Source organism: Pseudonaja textilis, chromosome 2 (genome assembly GCF_049901715.1).
Source record: "Pseudonaja textilis isolate UNSWEBS1 chromosome 2, rPseTex1.2, whole genome shotgun sequence".
Classification (NCBI taxonomy): Eukaryota; Metazoa; Chordata; class Lepidosauria; order Squamata; family Elapidae; genus Pseudonaja; species Pseudonaja textilis.
In genome coordinates this window covers 178667350-178688201 of record NC_141991.1, presented here as the reverse complement: position 1 = coordinate 178688201, position 20852 = coordinate 178667350, and the positions used below count along the sequence as shown (strand labels likewise).

Sequence of the window (20852 nt, the reverse complement as noted above, 5' to 3'; positions counted from 1 at the left end):
AAGGTATTTTCTTCATGAAAGGGTTGCATGGCTGTCTTCTAAATATAGTGTTCAAATTGCAATTGCTACAGGAATTTTTTTTTTTTTTTAAAAAAAGGTTTCCTTTACAAATGCCACCCCTGAAAAGGGACCTTTGATTTTCCTGAGTATACCAATCTAGTATTAATTTAGCCAGAGCCCATTCAAAATGGGAGGCAATCAGTAGCTCTTGTTGGAACTCCGCAAATGATCTGATCTGAAAATTCCACCAGTTCTTTCACCACCCCCAAAGTGGCACTTAAAAGAGCCTTTTGTATTATATAGCTTGTGCTGTTCTGTATTAGTTAGTAAAGGAAAGGACCTCGTTAACAAGGAGCTTTCCCTGGGGGGATGCTTGTTAAGCTGACGTTTCCTTCTTGAGTTGGAAAACTTTCTATTATGGAGACTTAAACTGCTCGCTGCTTCTTCCTGGTCTTTGGGGCTCCGTGTTCCCCTCAGCCATTTTGGAAATAGCATTTTCTACCATGCTGAAGCAGTGCTGCCAGGGACCTGGATCAACACCCAGCAGTCCAAAATGATGAAAGATCACCTATATTTCTCTTTTTTCTTGTTCAAAATAATGGAAGAATTCCCAGGATCTTTCCTGAGACAAAAGTATTCTTCAAAACAGGAATATTACCTCTGGATCCTCCAGGATCTGCAGGAGATCAAGATATTGGCATCTGCATGGCGACAGACACATATAGAACACCAAAATCTACCCTACTGTACATATTTTCTCCAATGGATGACTTGGGGTCAGAGGGAATCAGACTGCAGAGACCCCAATAATCATTTGAATACTTTGAATAAGGCAGCAATATTGTCTCGCTTCTTTTCTGAGGTGCAGTACAAGTAGGTTGTGAAGGCAGCACTTTTTATATTGACATATTTTCCCCCTACCTCAAGGATGTACAAGCATGGTAACATGGTTATGAGGAAGAATCCTATATTGGGTTGACTGGTGATCATTTCACTCATACTTACGTTGCTTGTGAATGAGTTATCCTATTTTAATTTCTTGATATATACTGCTCTGTGGCAGACACAGTTAAAGATTATTAACTACCATTATTACAGTAAATGTTGTATTTCCTGATGCAATAAAAGTAATCGGGCGGATAGGTTATTTCATCCATCTTGTATTTCTAAACAAGCAGTACAAGAATTCATGGCCAAAATTTCCTTGAGTGAAAAGGAATATTGGGGCCTCTCATACTTACTGATTCTAGCTACACAATAACACATTTGTCAAGAGACATAGCTTCTCAGAGCCTATGCAATATGATTTCACGATAATACAAATATCAAATGCAAGGGTTTTAAACCTGCTATATTCTGAAATTAAGGCTGGTAGAATTCAGGAGGACTTATTTCTGAACAAGAACAACATTGTTTGTTGTGGTACAAAAGCAGTTTAAATGGACATACTGACAGATGCAGATGTTGAAAAATGCACCCTAATTTATATAACACAAATATTGGAATAGGAAAAAAAATAGATCAAATATCTTACTTTGAAGATTTGGAATCCATTTAGACAGCGACAAAAGGTGAACTTCTAACTAGAACTTCCTGGTCCAGTTATTGCTTACTGAAAGAAACAAGAATAGAAATGATTCAAAATGCTTGAAACCTTAATTTTCACAGAGACTTAGATTGGAAATGTTTTCATCACACTGAATTTCTACAGTTAGCAACTGACAAAGAATGAGAAAGCCCTATCAAATCCAATCAATACATCCAGTGAATATAATAAACTTGAAAAAAAAATCTATCTTTTATTTATCTGTGCTAGTACTGAAGTTCCATACACCAAGCAAACTTTCTAAAGAGTTCATACCACATACAGTATGTCAGTTTCAAGTTCTAGAGTTGCATTACAGCTCCCTAAGATCATTTAAAGTCCTGCAAAATATCTTCATTAATGTTGTAAGTGAAACACTCCAGATCTCACAACCGTGAAAGTGGAACAACTGTGATCTTAAGGAGAATTGTAAGCTTTCCAAACAATGCACATCCAGTAATTCTGTCCAAATTATATTTGCCTATCAGGAAAAGAAAGCCATGTTATCACGATGCAACAGTGCATCCATTTTTGACCAACACTTGACCAGTTGGGATCACAGAGGTCTAAAACACACTTTATATTAAAGTGATCAAACGAAATATTCATTGTTGCTTTTCCCTAATACTGAATTCAGAATACTGAATTCAGGAAATGCCATTTTCATTCTATATATATACACCCCATCTCTGTGAGTTCGTCTCTTCTTCCAAATGGAAGTCCTGGTTAGAACTTAATAAAGAACTGAATGCTGAGATGATGCTGGGGGAAAAAAGTAACAAAACCAATTTCGCTTCCAGTTCGTCCATTGATCTTTTGTTCATCTGGAAAACTGTATTTGGAAAGAACGGATATTAATTACCATGAAGCTCTAATATATGGAATGGCAGCTCACAGTTCATGAACTGAGGTCCTCTTTAACCTAATGATGTCCCTTGGCATACTTGGGCTCTTTGTTCAGTGCCAATGCCAGCCCAAATGAGAGATGAGTAGACCTAAACCAGACAGGTAGTATGGACATGTTCACAAATCTCCTTTAATATGTATGTTCAATTCCCTTAGAGTGTCCTGAAGATTTATTACAAAAAACCCAACCAAAAATAGATATTATTCGAGCAGATATATTCACACGTCTTCTGCAATGTGTAATGTGAGTAAGGCATCACCCACAGGTACCAAGAATTTTGTAAGCACAAATCAGATGATCAAATGTACACCTTCTTTCAGGTTTTTGTGTTAAAGCAGAGGTGGGCCACTTGTGAACTTTACATCACTGGAAGCCCCCTAAATAATTTCTTGTGCTGCTCAATTAATTTTAATTAATTCAAGCCTCTGGCAAGAGAACTCTATCACAGTCTGCTATGGGCACAACTAGGACAGAAGAGGAAAAACGTTACAAAAAATGAAGAGAAAAGAGACATGTCAGAGTGAAAATGAACGGCTACTATAGCTCTTACCCCATTTCTCCTTGCTTCTGTTCCAGACACAATTAACATGCAACCATTTTATAGAAATCTCTTGAATGAGGAAAAAACAGCTCACCTCTATGTTAAACACGGGAAGCCCTATAAAGTAGATGTGAATGCAGGGGTGTTGGGAATGGGATTGTTAATAGATGCACACAATTTTCCAGTTTTGACCTATATCCGGTTACCCTTCTCTCCATCACTGCAACTTTTCTGGCTACCCCAAATCCTATTCTTTAAAGAACCATTGGAAGGAGAAAGAATTTTCTCATGATTTCTTCTTCTCTTGGATTTGACAGAAGTGTAAAATAACAGGAAGGTTGAAAACAAGTTGGGAGATCTTTATACATTATACATTATACATCTTTATACATTGGAAGACAGGATACTTTTGTGCATTCCCAACTGTTCCAGCACTAAAGATAGATTGGTATTATGATTCCTGAAATTCCAGGACATAAAACTACTCTCCTGACCTGAATTAGCAGCATCCTAAAATATCCTGTATAAATGATCCAACTGTGGATTTGTTAGTACAGCGGTTGTTTCAGTGTTCTTAATCTAACTTTTACGTTCTGTTTTCTGACCATTCTTTTGTGCGGGTCACATATATGAAGTCTTTTATCCAGGCAGTGGAACAGCTTGAGCTACAGCTTGAGAAGCAAAGGGGAGAACGAATCCCTGGGAACATTTCCCAAGATGTTACAAGGCTATATAAATCCACAGAGAACAGCCTGACTGAAGAATGTAAGTGACCATTCCTTCAATAACTGCCTGTGACAAGACAGAAATAAACTCCTGTCCTTAATAGTGAACTTGGCACACAATGGACAGCTTGCACTTATTTCATGGAGCTCAATTGGGAACATTAAATGTATTTCTTTTACATGCTTTTTTACCCCTTAATCCTAGATACACTCCTCTAAACCATATAATTCCTTGCTAATGATGCTCATAGATCTTCTTCTCTTCCTTTTTTATCTGTTATCTTATCCTCCAGTCCTTGGTGGGTCATCAAGAGTGATCAGTCATAAGGGAATCAAAAGACATCAGTATGTTTCCTAGCTTAGCTAGAACCAAAAGTACATGCCGGTGAAGTGTGAGGCTATGGAGATAACTCACCTTGAGTGAGAGTTCAAATGGCAAAGTAAAATCAACCCCTCGATTCTTATGGGGAGAAAGTACAGGTAGTTCTTGATTTATGATCTCGATTTAATTGCGTCCCAAATTGATGTTGCTAAGTGAGGCATTTTTAGGTGAATTTTGCCCCATTTTGCGACCTTTCTTGCCACACATTGTTAAGTGAAACACTGCAAGTGATAAGTTAGTAATCCGGTTGTTAAGTGAATCTGGCTTCCCCCGTTGACTTTGCTTGTCAGGCCGTAAAAGGGGGATTACATGACTTTGGGACACAGCAATGGTCATAAGTATGAACCATTTGCCAGGCATCTGAATTTTGATCACACAATCATGGGGATGCCACAAAGGTCGTAACTTCAAAAAACGGTCCTAAGTCATATTTTTCAGTGCCGTTTTAACTTTGAACAGTCTCTAAACGAACTGCTGAGGACTGCCTGTAATATGGGGTAAGGAGAATGTAAAGGAAGCAGATGTGGTGCGGTTTGTTTTTAAATAGACAGTTCAAACAACAAAGTACTAATACTGGTGCCTATAAGTGTAGTGAATGAATTAAGCCAAATGCATTGTCCTCTTGTATGGGGTGTACCAAATGAAGTACATCCCTGAATAAAAGACAGCATGACCCTATTTAAATGGGTCCTCAAAAAGTGGTTGTTTCCTCAGGCTTTTTGTTACATAAGACCAGAAGTGTCAAACTCATGCTGTCACGTGATGTATCGTGACGTCCCCTTCGCTAAACTGGGTATGGGTGTTGCCAGCGCATGATGCATCTGGCCCTTAGGCCCCAAGTTTGCAATAAACCCCTTGTGTGGTGTTTTGGCTTTTTAATTGGGGTTCTTTTTCTGGACTCTTCTGTTTAGGTTTTGAACTATTTGTGCTTTTAAGTTGACCAGAGATTTGGCAATCTGAAGTACCCAAATACCTACAGTTCTTCTACCTGATGAACTGACCCTACTACAAGTGTAATTTTCATTAAAGGAGATGAATAGGCCCATTAGTTCTCGATTCAGACACCTTTAACATTAGCAGGGAAAGACTGAACATTATAGTTTAGCCAACGTTGACAATAACATTGAACCACGCCTGAGAGTCTCCTGTCACGTAAAGTCAGAAAGTTGATCTTAGTGTGAAATGTCAGTAAATAGATAACTTCTAACAAAATCACTGACTGTTAAAAAAAAAAAAAGCTGCTGATGCTTTGCTTCAGCGACAGAACTAAATTATTCTCTAGATCAGGGGTGTGTGAAACTCGCGTCATCATGGTGTCGTCACATGACATATCAGGATTTTTTCCCCTTCACTAAACCGGGCGTGGGCATGGATAGAGCATGACGCATCCGGCCCACCGACTGCAAGTTTGACAGCCCTGCTCCAGATAGTCAGTCAAATGAGCCAACAGGAGCAGTGGTGGGATTCAAATTTTTTTACTACCGGTTCTGTGGTTGTGGCTTGGTGGGCGTGGCTGGGGAAGGATACTGTAAAATCTCCAGTCAGAGGTGGGATTTGCTGGTACTCAAAATTTCCTCTAACGGTTCTCCAGAACTGGTCAGAACCTGCTTAATATCACCTCTGAACAGGAGGGACAGAATCTACCACAATTGATGGAACCCTTTCCAATTTGGTTCCAAGTTCCTTCATGTTGAACAAAGAATGACTTGCAAGAAGTCTGGTGATTTACTGTTGAGCCAAGAAGTAAATTCTAACAAACACACTCAGTAAGTATAAGTACTTTGTTCTCTGTCCAGGATTTCTAGTATTATGAAGCAGCTTTTACCGTGCTTGAATCAATCGTTCGACAAAGTGGCTGCACATGAAAATGGCAGGGTATCTTTGCATTAAAAAGAATCAAAATCAATATGTGGTAGTTGACTGACTTTTAAAAAGTGAGGAAAAGCCTCTGAATAATGTAATTGCCAATACATTTTAAATTCAGATGTCTGGGACAAAGAATATTGATTCTAAACAATACATGCACATCTTATATTTTCCTAGGACAACTGATTGGTCTTACTGGCTTTTTGGATTAAAAATGGCTGGCTTAGGAATTTAATTATATTTTCTAGTCTCTGGAGCAGATATAGAAGCAACCAAACAAAAGGGAAACCAATTAGCAACTCTGTTGATTTATTCTCCTGAGCACCAGAGGCTTACCATGAGGAGATGTTTAGAAATCTATGACCCGAATGATTCTGTGATATTTGTTAAATAGATTTAGCCAAATATGACTAGAAATTCTCTTTAGATTCCATGTTAAAAAGGAGTGTCTAAAGCAAAAATTAAATGTAGCAAGATATTGGGAAGGAAAGTAATGTGATTTTTATGTGTCATTTCTTATCTTTTCATTTTAATTCTTCATGTATTATTATTTAAGGTTGTAATTAAAATGCTAGACAAGGGGAGATTCAAATCTGCTGTTTGTTGTTGAGCTACTTCCAAGTGTTCTTGACAGATTAGTAACTGATTCCTTCAGTTGTTGTAAGTTTATGCTTGCATGATTTAGCCACATAGTCTTCAGGGCTACTCTTACTACCGTGAGATAACAATTACCATGAAATGATGGAAGAAATACAGAAAACTCTAGTTCTTTGTCACTTGTCTAATGGTTGTCTGGATTTGCCCAGCCCAGATCTTGTAATCCTGTCACTAAGTCATGAAACTTAATATAAATTAGATTAAGTTAGTTAGATGTGTGTTCATCGTCCCATACTTTGAACTAGGTGGTTAATTCTGAAAGAACATTCTGAGAGGATGCGATATGTCCCAACTTGAAATGCCAGAATACAGGTAGGATATATACACACAATGGACTAATTTGTTAACTGTTGATGACTAAGCTAGCATTGAATGGTTCCAATAATTTCTAAAAAAATATGTTTCATACTGGAGAAAGTGTTGTCATCATGGATTGGGGAATAAATATACACAAACCACACAGAGATCAAACACAAACTCCTACTAATGTCCATTTACTTATACTTAATCTTTCTACCTGATCTTATAACTATACCATAGGTACACCTGTGTTTAGAAATGCATACAGTGGCTTGGCTCATATGTTGGAAGCACAGTCATGTGCTTCTCCCCCTTAAAAGTAAGTCCTGAGTTCAGGAAATGTACTGTGCGTATTTTGCAACCTAAGAAAACACAATTAAATATGGGGTTTGACTTCAGAAAAGGATGCGTTTCAAAGTCTGACATCAGGAAAACAGAAATGACCATTCTTTTCAGAATGCTGCCGGGGTTATTCAAAACATAATATTCTAGTTCGAATATATTTCAGAGATCAGAATATATTTCATATCAACAAACCCTTTGCTCAAGAATGTACTTGCTTAGGAAGAGTAAAGTAGTAGACAGGTTCAAGGAAATTGTAGCTTTTATGAGCAACGGAAGTGGCAGATAGGCAAAAGGGCATGACTATATGGCAGCAAATGTGAAAAAAATATCTGAAGAAGCAAGGAATTATACATCAGATTACATTCCCCTCTTTCCCAGAATTAAATGGCATAGCACAGAGGAAAATGTGTTCCCTAACAGAAATGATGAAGTGCCATCTGCCACTGATCTGTGATCCAACCAAGGCCATAGATGCTACACCATACGAACAACGGCATGGGAGGAAGCCCAGCCTAGGGCTCATTCAAGTGTTCGATTCTAAGGTTTATGCACCGAAAGAGAAGAGGAAAGAAGGAAAGAGAATCACAGATGTGAGGAAAGGGTGAAGAGTGAACATTCACAGTTCTGCAAGGGATGAAGAATTGGAAATTCTTAAGAATGCAGCATCACTTATTTAGAGGAAAGGAAAAATGAAAAACTTCAGACCTCATTTCTCCTCTCCTGATAAGCAACAAGTTACGGGCTTCGAAGGAGGACTTTATCACTCACCCAGAATTCAGTAGCAAGTTGGAGTCAGAGATTGAGATATTGCAGTCTAGATAATCAGAAAGAATACCCCCCCCCCATTTTTAAAAAATGTATATTTTGTCAAGAGGGAACTTCTAGTAAAAAGAGACTTCTCATGAGGTGACATTGAGAGAAAGTCAGCTGCTGCATCCATGGAACGGAGGAAAAGAGGATAATGAAGCACTCCAAAAACATCATACCCCTCTCAGACCCCTTTTATTCAGGGATGTACTGAAACAGAGGCAGAGTAGTACAAGAATGCCAGCAGGTATTTAAATGGACTTTAACACAGAGAAGCCAAAATCAACAGCTATAAATGCTAAGACATTCTGTGCAAGTTTTTTTTAAAAAAAATCACTAGTCCTCATTTCAGGTTTGATTATATCTTGGCAAGAACATAGCCTAACAGCTTCCCATGACATATTCCCTTTGCCCCTTCCTCCCTCCCTCGCTCATTCTATGTCTCTGTCTCTCTCTATTCTCTGTCTGTCTGTCTGTCTCTCTCTCTCTCTCTCACACACACACACATACAAACACACCTGAAAATGTAATTCTCAACACACAACTATGTGAAAGTTAATAGGAAAACTCTGAGCATAACTGCAGCATCATAAAAATGGCTCTTCTTTTTTTATTTTTAATGCTATATATACATGTAATAAATTAATTTCATATCTGCAGGAAGTAGGTTACATTTAGAATAATCCATTTCAATTGCCTGTGCTTAAGGCCTAGGATTCCTGACTGATAAATCTTCTAATCTACCCATAATGCACTATTTGTGTTTAAAAAAATGGAAGAGCAGCATCCATTTAACCTATCTTTGCTTGATACTGGCTGCATAAAGGGTGAGACCCTTACCACATTATATGCAATTTCAGATTAAACTCACAATTGTCTCACAGTGGGAAAACAGTTTATCCAATAAGTGAATGTCATTGGCACCTCTTTTCAACTGGGGTCTCTGCAATTTGGCAGCATTTTCTACTCAAAAAGGCATTTGGGGGATTTCCAGATGCTGTGATTGAATTCTAACACATTTCCAATGTTATTGATAAATGATTCAGAAATGCCAACTGACTTTAACTTATCCTTACTGCAAACACTTGGCGTGATTGTCTTTCTCCTTCTAAGTTATTTCTCAACACTAATTAGATCTCTTGAAGATAGTGAAGATACAGTCGTATAGAAAATATCCAGAGACAAGGACTCGTCTTTCAGAGAATACTTCTAGTAAAAAAACCTAAAGCCTTTAAACCTAAAAAGAACCCTCACAAAAACATTTATTTCTAAAGAAATAATTATTGCATTTTCATTACTTTATTCGTTTTGAAAAGTTTTTACAAACTCCTCCAATTGAAAAACAAAAACAAAACAAAATACCAAAAATTGCAACAGAAGACAAAAACAAAAGACAAAAAATGGGATAAGGGAAGGATTACAAACTTAATATATCACATATCCATCAAAAATAAAATATTTTTAAAAGTTTTGATTAAAGAGAATCATTTATAATACATTACTGTTGTACAGAATATAAATATAATTCTTACTAATTTGCTGCACAAAAATGCTAATATTTAATGCTTCACAGAATCATTTGCAAACACAGCTTATTAACACATGAAAATCACAGGTGTTACCATTTTAGTCACTCAACTGCATTGATGTTGTAAGATGTTAAGGTTTATATGATAATATGATTGTGTTGAATTTGATAGCATTTATTAGAGCTGTGATTTTGATTTATTGAATAATTTTTGAATCATTATGTTTTTTATGTGTGTGTGTGTGTGTGTGTGGTTATAGCGACGTTTTGGCAGAATCTCATCTGCCATCATCAGGCTTGTGTACTGAGTTTGTCTTCGTTGTGTGTGTCAGGCTTTTGCAGCCGGTTCTGTTTTAAATTTGGTGCTGTGAAACGACTGCGAAAGCCTGACACACACGATGAAGACAAACTCAATACACAAGCCTGATGATGGCAGATGAGATTCTGCCAAAACGTTGCTATAACTTTAAAAGCACAACTATAAAGACACGGGAAAATACCAGAACAAAACCAAATACCATACGAGGGACTTCCGGTTGCAGTGCTGCGGTGGGATGGGGAGAGAAGAGCAAGCTCAGCTCTCTCTTCCCCAATCCGCGCGTTTGAAAGCCCCAATGTGGGGCACGTAGACCTTGGGCGGGAAGACGAAGGTGTGAGGAAGCCCGAGGAGAAGTTTGACAGCGGCGACTGTTGACAGCTTCAAGAGAGACTTCATTTCCTCTGATGTGTGAGTGATCAGCCATCTCGATGGCAGACCGAAGTTGCGCTTTAGCCCAATGAGGAAGATACCAGAGCATAAACAGCATTTTTGGTATCAATTGATGGATTGAACTTGGAGTGAAGGAGGTGGAAAGTGAAAGTCGAGGAGACAAACAGCAGAGAGAGACGGCAGAACTGTCTTAAATAAGAGGACGGAAGTCCAAAGGGAAATGGCGATCCGGTGGTGAAAGCAAGGAACTCTTAAGACAGAGATCAAAGCCGATTTAGTTGATTAAAGATTGACTGGTGTCTTGGACTTGTTCTGAAAAATTTGGAGTTGATTTAGACTGATTATCTAGGAATTTGGAGTTCAACCTGATGGATCTGTGACTTGTAAAAGAAGAACAGTGGAAAAAAAGTAAGAGATAGGACTAAACCCAAGAACGGAAGTGAAATTTTGAGTTTATACAGAGAGAAGAGAAGCTGATGTAACAGACTGTGACTAAACAAAACGTGAATAGACAAGGAAAGGAAAGTGACTGAATATTACTGGACTTCTTTTCATAGAATATAATCAATGAAATAACATTTTGATTAAGGTTTGATTGAATTTATTAAGAATTTAAAAGTTTAAATGATATGAAACTGTAAAAACTGGTGAAATACTATTTTGATGATTATTGATTGATTGATTACTAACAACTAATGAAATAAGTAAGGTCATATATATAAGAAGTGGAATATAGAATTATTTAAAGGAAACCGAACTTTACAGTTAAAGATACAGTTGATATACCATAATATAGTAATATAAAATAGTTGTATAAGAACAATTTATAGCAAGTATATTTTAGGATATTATATTACACTCTTTCTCTCTTTTCTCTCTCATTTTGATATTATCCTTCCTGTCATCCCTTTAGCTCTCTCCCTTCTTTATCTTCTTTAATTTTGGTGATTCAGTTAGTTTCAGATTCTATAAAAGATTGAATCAAATCGGAATAATTTAGAATATCGTAAGTGGGAAAAGATATTTATATTCTAAGGGAAACTACTGAATAGAACTAATAACAAAAGAAATCAAATAGTGAATGGTAAAGTGAGAAGATATCTACAATAAAGTTAGGAATATGACCAGTACTACAACAGCGAACCTGAAAGGGAAAAAACCGATGTCTGGTTCATCAATGTCTATTGCATCTCCAGCGGGCCAAAAAACAATAAAAGGAATGTTGAATACAGAAAAGATGAGCAATGCGGCCAACATGCAGATGATGCAAGCAACATTAACAGCTATTCAGGAAACGATGCTTAAAATGCAGGAGACAATGGTTAATAACCATACAGATATGAAGACGGAAATGGGAGAAATGAAGGGTAAGATTCAAAATTTAGAGGAGAAGATGGGAACGATCCAAGAGACACTGGAGAAGAATGAACAAAGAATAAAGAATATAGAAACTAAAGCTGAACAAACAGATAAGAGATTGGAAGGGATGGATAGGAAAGTAATAGAGATGAACAGAGACTTAGAAGATTTGATTATCCATCTCGAAATGGAACGTGCAACATTCTATTTGAGGTTCCAAAATGTATTGGAATCCAAAGATGAGGACCTGGGAGACATAATGTCCCCCTTAATAGCAGAGGCATTGCAAAGGGACCAACAGGAAATAATGAAAGAATTAGATGAGGTGTACCGAATCCATACAAACTACACCAGACAAAACAAGCTGCCTAGAGAGGTCCACATCAGGTTCGCCAGAAAAAATGTAAGATATATTGTATACAGAATCACAAAGGACGAGCCGATGGTGTATAAAGAAAAAGAGATCACGACCTTGAAACAAATTCCGAGGTGGGTAAGAGAGTTGAGGAAGGACTACAGATCTCTGGCGATACTCCTGAATAAACAAAACATCTGGTTCCAATGGCTGGTCCCCGAAGGAATGCTAGTGTGGCAAGAAAGAAGAGTAAAAATTGATAGTATTGAAAAGGCACAAGAATTTTACAATCAGTTGATGGAAACAGAGGAAGAGGGGAGCAGTACAGAAGAGTCAGAAAGCAAGAGTCAGGAGGACCAACAAGAAGATCAGCAACAGGGAATACAGGAAATGGACCAAGAAGAGAGAGGCAAAGAAACGAGAGAATACCCAAGAAGAGAAGGACTAAGAACAAGACCCCAAAGAAAAGCAAGAACAAACAGAAGATTTAGGTAGACTCAGAATTAACAATGGAAGAAGAGATCAAATTACTCTCAACAAACATCAATGGATTAAACTCCCAGATCAAGAGGAAACAAATATTAACCAAATTAACTAAACAAAATGTTGATATTATACGCCTACAGGAGCTACATATCCAAAAACAGCATAAAAAATATCTAGAATATCCCAAGTTGGTGTATTATTTACAGCATTGGCAGATCAAAAGAAAATGGGGGTAGCAATTTACATAAAAAAGGGATAAATGCAAAAAAAATCTATGCAGATGAACAAGGCAGAATTTTAATGATACAAATTAATTTACATCAAAAACAATTACTATTAGTGGGGATATATGCCCCTAATGATAAGTTTTATAAGGGACTGTATGATAAAATAATTAGTGTAGGTGAAGAAAATATTTGCTTGATAGGGGACTTCAATGCCATTGTTGATGTTAAAAAAGACTATATTAGTATGGAAGGAATTAGGAAGAAAAAAAAGAGAATTTTACCCCCAATTTTTTTTTATTTAACACATGAGACCAATTTGGAAGATATATGGAGGAAGAGGAATTCAAATGAGAAGAAATATACATTTTATTCTAGTCCACAAAAATCATGGTCCAGAATTGATATGGTATGGGTTAATGGGGCAATCGAGAAAGACATTAGTGAAGTAGAGATAATGCCTAATATATGGGCTGACCATAGCCCGGTAAAAATTACATGGAAAGGACATAGTAAAAGGAAAAGGAGATGGATATTAAATTCACAAATAACAAAGGAAAAAGAATATATCTCACAAATTAAAAACGAGTTAGCAACTTTGTTTAAGGTTAATCTAAAACAAGATACTAGTTTACAAAATTTATGGGACACTACAAAGGCCTTCGTGGGAGGCATATCAATAGCCTATATAGCTAAGAAAAATAAAGAAAAATGGAAGAAACAGAACAAATTACAAGAAAGGATTAAAAAAATTGAATATGAGCTCCAAAAAGATCCAAAGAATATGGAAGTTAAGAAAGAAGTAGGGATGCTTAGACATGAACTAAATTAGACATGAACTAAATTAGACATGAACTAAATTTGATAGATATTGAGGGAAATGCATGTAACTAAAAACTCTTAAACATAATTTCTCTGAATCAGCAAATAAACCAGGAAGGTGGTTGTCCCATAAATTAAAAATAGAGATCGTAATGAAGATTTTGAAATTGCAAAAGGAGTGGGACAAGGGTGTCCATTATCGCCTCTGTTATTTATCTTGTCTTTAGAAGTGCTGCTAGCTGCAACCAGACAAAACCCAGAGGTTTATGGAATTAAAATTAGAAATGAGGAATATAAAGTTCAGCCATTTGCTGATGATTTGGTATTTATAGTGAAGATCCAATGAATTCGGGGCCAATATTTTTGCAACAAATAGAAAAATTTGGGGAAGCAGCAGGATTTAAAATAAATAAAAATAAAACTAAGATGACAGTCAAAAACTGTTCAACAAAACAGAAAGTAGAATTAGAAAACACAATGGGACTGCAAATAGTAAAAAAGGTGAAATACTTCCAGTAAACGGGTAAACAAAGTCCAACAAACAGTCCAAATCATGCATGGTCAAAGCAGTTAATATCTGTCCAGGGATAATCCAAAAATGAAGTCAAGTATCATAAACAAAGTTCAGTAAATGGAGTTTGCTAACAGTTGCAAGACTCACAGCAATCCAAGCAGAACGACGATCAGGCAAAACGGCAAAACAGGAAATGCAAGGAGAAAGAAACCAGGTTATGGCCATTGGAGGAACACCAGCCAATCACAATTACAGCATTTTCTTAAAGATACAGTATTAAATTACTGTACTGGTTTATATATTGCCAACCCAACTGGTTAGGTGACTATCATTCCTAACACTAACCTCAATAGCTGGACTCTTTTATCACACTAGGCCTTTAAAAACATTATAGATTAATACAAAGCATATGCCTGGGTCTGGATATTCACACCAATATGTAATTTAACTTGAGACAGAGAGACAGATAGATAACTTACACAGATTAGATAGACTTTTAGCAATTCTTAAATAATATCTAGCTCAGTCAGCATGAACAACCACATCACACAGTAAAATGAGCACACTTTATTGCTCAACGACTATTTTACAGGAATCTTCCTAGAGTGACATTTATCTAGGAAAGACTAGATAAGGTTCAATGGCAATTGTTGGGGGGGAAGGCATTGGACCTTGCCTTTTGTGCCTACATAAGAATTCTAGACTAATTTCCTGCTTGACTCCTTCTCTCCTGGCTTCTGACCAGTATCCTTCCGACAGGTTCCTCCCCATAATTTAGAAAGTGTCCAAATTGTGATAACGAAATATTTATATAATTGTTTTAAAGTAACCCAAACTATCGTATAAATAATCAGCTTTGTGTAGGAGTTAAGGAATCAGCTAGAAACAGGTAGACTGAGATTGAATCCCGCCTTAGGCACAAAGTCAGCTGGGTGGCCCTGGGCCCGTCACTTCTCTTGGCCCTAAGCAGTGGCAAACCACTTATGAAAAACCTTGTCTCAGCAGTCTCTGAGTGACTGACATGATTGAATCCAAGAAAACAATCATATAAATAAAGTAAATAAATTAGAAGTATTTTTTAAACACATCTTGAACTATGGATGCTTTTGCACTGATGGCTGTATTTGCTGATTTTTTGTGCCACTTCCATTGCAGGAGTATCCAGAAAGAGCACCCTGAAGCAGGCAAACATATTTGGAAGGATATGAAGCAATCGGAAGTTGAAAATTAATAAGCTCCTTGGAGAAAACCAGTCAATAGTTGTAAACAATCAAGCTTTTATAATCAACTGCTGTTTCCTTGTTCTCCTTGCAAAGAGCTATTTTCTCTAACAGGGATAATTTAATAAGTAGCCCCATCAAAAAGCACATTGAAACTGGTACAAGAGAGAAATGATCAACACTAGATACTGCTGCTAACAATCTCAGGCAGTAAAACATATTACAGCTGATAAGAACAAGTCCCTATTTGAGAAAAGCTGAGTAGTTCTATTTATTAAACACAAATTTAAATTACACTTTTTGTCTGAACCACAAATCTCTCTCTCTCTCTCTCTCTCTTTCAAAATATAAAGCAGGTTTCACAAAGTTTAAAACATGTAATGCATACATATATGGATAGAAAGACAGAGAGATGATGAAGATGAAAAGTCATTCTGTTCCACTGAAAGGATTTCTGATTGAAGACCAGAAATCTCAAGTTAATTGCTTGGTGTAATTATGCTATTATATAAATGACCATAACGGTAGATTGGTGCAATATGCCTTCATTACTTTAAAATGGTCTCCGAAGAATAATTGTAGATTGAGTAATCAAAGTTTATGAACTCCCTGCCCCCCACATTTATAATATAAAACAGACTCCATGATTATTCAGATGAAACATTTGCTTTTCCAGGGAACCAAGCATCATAAAACCGAGCTTAATATAATAACAGATAAGTAAAATGAAAACAAAGGGAGAGCAAACCTATTCTTATCCCAAATTGGTGCATATGAATTAGGAAGGCCACTCTTGTGGGAATCTGGGAGCTGCAGTCCCAACAGGATCAAAAATTGTCAGAGAGCTTGCAAAGGAACAAGTAATGAAACAAGAAACATGAGTTCACAGTACAAATTCTGCTTCTTTTGTGACTTCATCGTAATGTTGTATGCTAATAAAGAAGGAGTGTCACGGCGCATATTTTTATCATTTTAGATGGAGGCAAATGTCTATGCCACTGTATTCTTTATTCTCAAGGATTCCAACCATTCTTTTTATTTATTTATTTTCTTCCTTGTTTTCTTGCTTGGTCCTGAAGAATGAAACCTTATTGTTTTTTATATGAACACAGGAAACTACAGATTCTGGGCTGAATTTAGCAATGGCACCGGATAATTCTGGAATATTCTTCAGTCGACCAATCTGCCTCAAAATATAAGGAACATTTGCAAACATTAATGTTTTGATTTCTAACACTGCATTGAAACCAGAGAGTGAACTTTTTGCAATAATTATAGATACAGATATTCCGAACATAATGAGGGGATTAATATTCTTTAACAAGCTTTGAGATTTATAGCTGATTAGGTTTGACAGCATGTTTGTTTTTCCTGAGAACATCTGGTGTGTGTGTGTGTGTGTGTGTGCGTGTGTGCGTGCGTACACACACACACACACACACACACACACACACACCAGAGCCTGGGTATTTTATAGCAAGGCTCTCTTCACTAATAATTCTTGTAAGGATCAGCTCTATATTTAAACTTATTTTTCCTCAGAAATAACATAGTAATATAGTCTGCAAATATATATCTAGAATTGGAAAAGGAGGCAGGCTAATCTGCACTAGCAGTAGTTGATTAACCGATTAAGGCTTTAATCTTCAAATGTTAGGATAGTCCCCTAGGGGTTATAAAATATATCAGTTTCTATGCTTCAAGGGAGAGATAGGGAAGAAAATCTAATATACCTGCCTCCCTGTGATTTCTGATGGTAAAAATTACAAAAGCTCAAGGACAGGCTTACATTCCCTGAAACATGTATTATAAAAGGGAAAAAATAAGCAAAAGAACAAGCATATACAAATATATTTCCATTCTTATATCTATCCCCTCCAGGTGTTGCTAGGAAAATGTTTAAAATACTGAGAATTCTTTGATATTGGAGCACAGTCCCTGACCAAAGATTAATATTACTCGGAGATAAGGAGCCAAGACTTTGTGGATTGCTGCCTCTTCATCAAACGTTGGATAGAGCCATTATCAGACATACCTGACAAAGAATATCTGAGGATTATAATTCTACATTCTGCAGAAGATAGAAGTCTAATGAGTGGCCTATCGCTTAATTCCTGGTACTCCATATTAAGAGGGAAGAGAAGGATCTTTAAGCTCACAAAATAAAATGATGAAGCCCCTGCGAAGAGAGGCTTTATAAGCTTAGGCCCCAACCACCCACCCATTCGAGGCACTGATCACGGCTGAAACTTCCCACCAGATCTTCAGACGCTTACTAATACAGTCCCTTACCAAGAGTTAAATTGATGTCAGTGGAACCAGCCTATTATTTTGTTCCTGGATATGAAACACAGGATAATTTCCTTCCTATTCCAAATACAAGAGTATTGAATTGTAGTGCTCCACTGCCCTATCATGGCAAATGAGTTTGGGTAGGTCTTAAGTAAAGGTAGTCCTCAACCTATGGCCACAGTTGAGCCCAAAATGTATCTTGCTAAGTGAGAAATTTGTTAAGTAAGATTTGCCCCATTTCATGACTTTTTCTCATCACATTTGTTAAGTGAATCATGGAAGTTGTTAAATTAGTAATATAGTTATTAAGTGAATCCCCACTGACTACTTGTCAGAAGGTTGCAAAAAGATGATCACAGGACACTGCAACCGTCATCAATGTGAGTCAGCTGTCAAGCATCCAAATGTAAATCACCTGACCATGAGGATGCTGCAATGGTCATAAGTGTGAAAAATGGCCATAAGTCACTTTTTTTCAGTGCCATTGTATCTTTGAATGGTCATTAAGCGAACTGTTTTAAGTCGAGGATTACCTGTACAGCTTCTTAGCTGAAGAAATCCAAATGACCATTCTTGGTTGAAAAATCCAAATGCTGCCATCTAGTCTAGTGTTCGTTCAGATTTTGCAGTCCAGGTAACCGTATATCACTTACTACCCACACAGCTAATGATATCTGAGGCTATTATGTCATTACAGATCTCTGGTGGTGTCATTCAGTGGGACTTTCATGAAATGTTTGGAGTCATGCTTAAAATAATATCTACATATCTATAGATAGGGCGGAAGATGGAGGGAGAGAGATACAGAAAGAGAGAGGGGGGAGAGAGGGGAGAGAGAAGGGAGAGAGAAGGGAGAGAGAAGGGAGAGAGGAGAGACAGAGAGACAGAAAAGAGAGAGAGGAGAGGGGGAAGGGAGAGAGAGAGACACAGAGAGAGAAGAGACGGGGAGAGAGAGGAAAGAGAGGAGAGAGAGAGAGAGAGGGGGAGTCAGAGAGAGGAGAGAGAGAAGGGGAAGAGAGAGAGTGACACAGAGAGAGAGAGACAGAGAAGAGAAGAGAAGAGAAGAGAAGAGAAGAGAAGAGAAGAGAAGAGAAGAGAAGAGAAGAGAAGAGAAGGAGGGAGACAGAAGAGAGAGAAGAGGGGGGAGAGAGGAGAGAGAGAGAGACAGAGAGGGGAGAGAAGAGAGGGGGAGAGAAAGAGAGAGAGGAGAGAGACAGAGAGAGAAGAGAAGAGAAGAGAAGAGAAGAGAAGAGAAGAGAAGAGAAGAGAAGGAGGGCAGTGGGGGAGAGAGAGAACGAGAGAGAACAATTGATGAGGGTTTCCCCAGAATATGAATGCAATTATTAGGTAACTACTAAAACCTCTCAATAAACTGTTTTAAGGAGATTACATCCCATTGATTTCGTAAGTGAGTAAAATAAAGCATAGTCAAGCACAGTTAACTGAGATCAGGCTATCAGCACCTAAAGGCTTTTTCAAAAACATAAATTGACATGCCTATTAGTTGTAGAGCACTACAGTTCAAAAATGACTAGCCACCCATGTGATTCATTCATTCTTTATTATGATTTTGGGACATAGGTAAGGTCAGGTTTAAAACTGTCTGCTCACATTTTAACATCTGTCAAGGGGAAGAACATAAGAAAGCCTTCCAAATGTTTGGGGATTATTTCTTCCAGAACTGACAGGTTAGCTGGGATTCTAGGAGTTGTCATTCTAATATATTTGAAAAGCGGGCAACGACTGTCAAGGAAACGGAATTAATGAGCTGGCCTCGGCAGAGATTTTGACTTTATCTAAACAGTAGCAATCACACTGAATGATATGAAACACCCTTATGCGGGACCCCTTTCCTATTCCTGACTGAGACATCCACATCTCCTTATTGCTTTTGAAATAATGAAATATTCCTTACCTCTATGTCAAAATATAGAGCTTCTTACTAAGATGATCTTTCCTTTACCTGAAATTCCATCTATAGTCATTCTACCTGATTGAGTCAGAAGGAATAACATGGCTGATTGAGCCCAGCCTTCCTAGCTCAACGGTCAAGCAGCCGCCAATATCTGGTGCCTTTGCCGCTTGAATTGTTCATCGTTCCAGATGATCATTTCAAGAATTACTACTTAGCTGGCTAAGTGGACCTCCTTCTTTTCTTTTCTTTTCTTTTCTTTTCTTTTCTTTTCTCTCCTTCCCTATTTCTGTGGATTTTTTTTATTCATGTCCTTTAAACAAGAGGCAAGGACTGTCTTATTTTTATTCCGTACAGAATCTTTACTACCTTCGAAATACTTTAACAATTTTAATTAAGAAGCAGCGATGAATAAATTCTCCTTTTCTGTTATACGATTAATTCTGATATCTCAGAACGTTGATAAATAAACAGACTGACCATTTATGTTCCCACCGCATTCGAAACAGAAGTCCAGCAAGTACCTCGGAGCTGGGAACCCTGAAAATGTGGGTGCAAATGCAAACTCAGTTCATGAATTACAACATATCTGAAAGACCTCTGAAGTATTTGTGACTCTGCGGCAAAGGTAGGTGGAGGGATATGGGGAGTCCTCATTTACCAACTGCCTTGTTTAGCAACCATTCAACGTTTCAAGAATGTAACAAAAAGACAACAGCTTTGTGATCCTCACATTTAGGTCCATTGCAGGATCTCTGTCACACGAGTGCCATTCGGGCACTTCATAACTGGTGCACATTTACGATCCCATGGTCACGTGATCAACATTTGGGTCCCTCCCAACCGGCCTGTGTCAATCAGAGTTAGAGAGAATGCAACAGTGAAATCCTAAGTTGTGATCCTTGAAGGGAAGAGAAAGACCAGGGGTGACAAATAGCAGTGATCTAATATCTGAAGGGCTGCCAAAGAGAGAGGGTCAGGCTATTTTCCAAAGCACCTGAAGGCCAGACAAGGAATAATGGATGGAAACTGAACAAGGAGAGATTCGACCTGGAAATAAGGATAAACTTTCTGACAGTGAGAACAATCAACCAATGGAACAGATTGCCCTTAGAAGTTGTGGGAGCTTCATCATTTGAGGTTTTTAAGAAGAGACTGGACTGCCATCTGTCAGACACAGTGTAGGGTCTGCTTGGGCGGTGGGTTGGACTAGATGACCTACAAGGTTCCTTCCAAATCTGTTAATCTGTATCTTATTTAATGCGTCCATTAGTCATGTAGTTTTTCTGCCTGGGGATTGTGACACTTAGTAAATG

At 37.6% G+C, this 20852-nt stretch overlaps 1 protein-coding gene across 1 annotated transcript in view; it reads right to left on the bottom strand.

Moving 5' to 3' along the window:
• LINGO2 (leucine rich repeat and Ig domain containing 2) overlaps window positions 1-20852 on the bottom strand; it is a 726658-nt gene that overhangs the window by 460636 nt on the left and 245170 nt on the right. Inside the window, exon 3 of the mRNA XM_087926538.1 lies at window positions 1535-1612. The gene's annotated coding sequence lies outside the window, so the exon portion shown is untranslated. The remainder of the gene's footprint in view (window positions 1-1534; window positions 1613-20852) is intronic.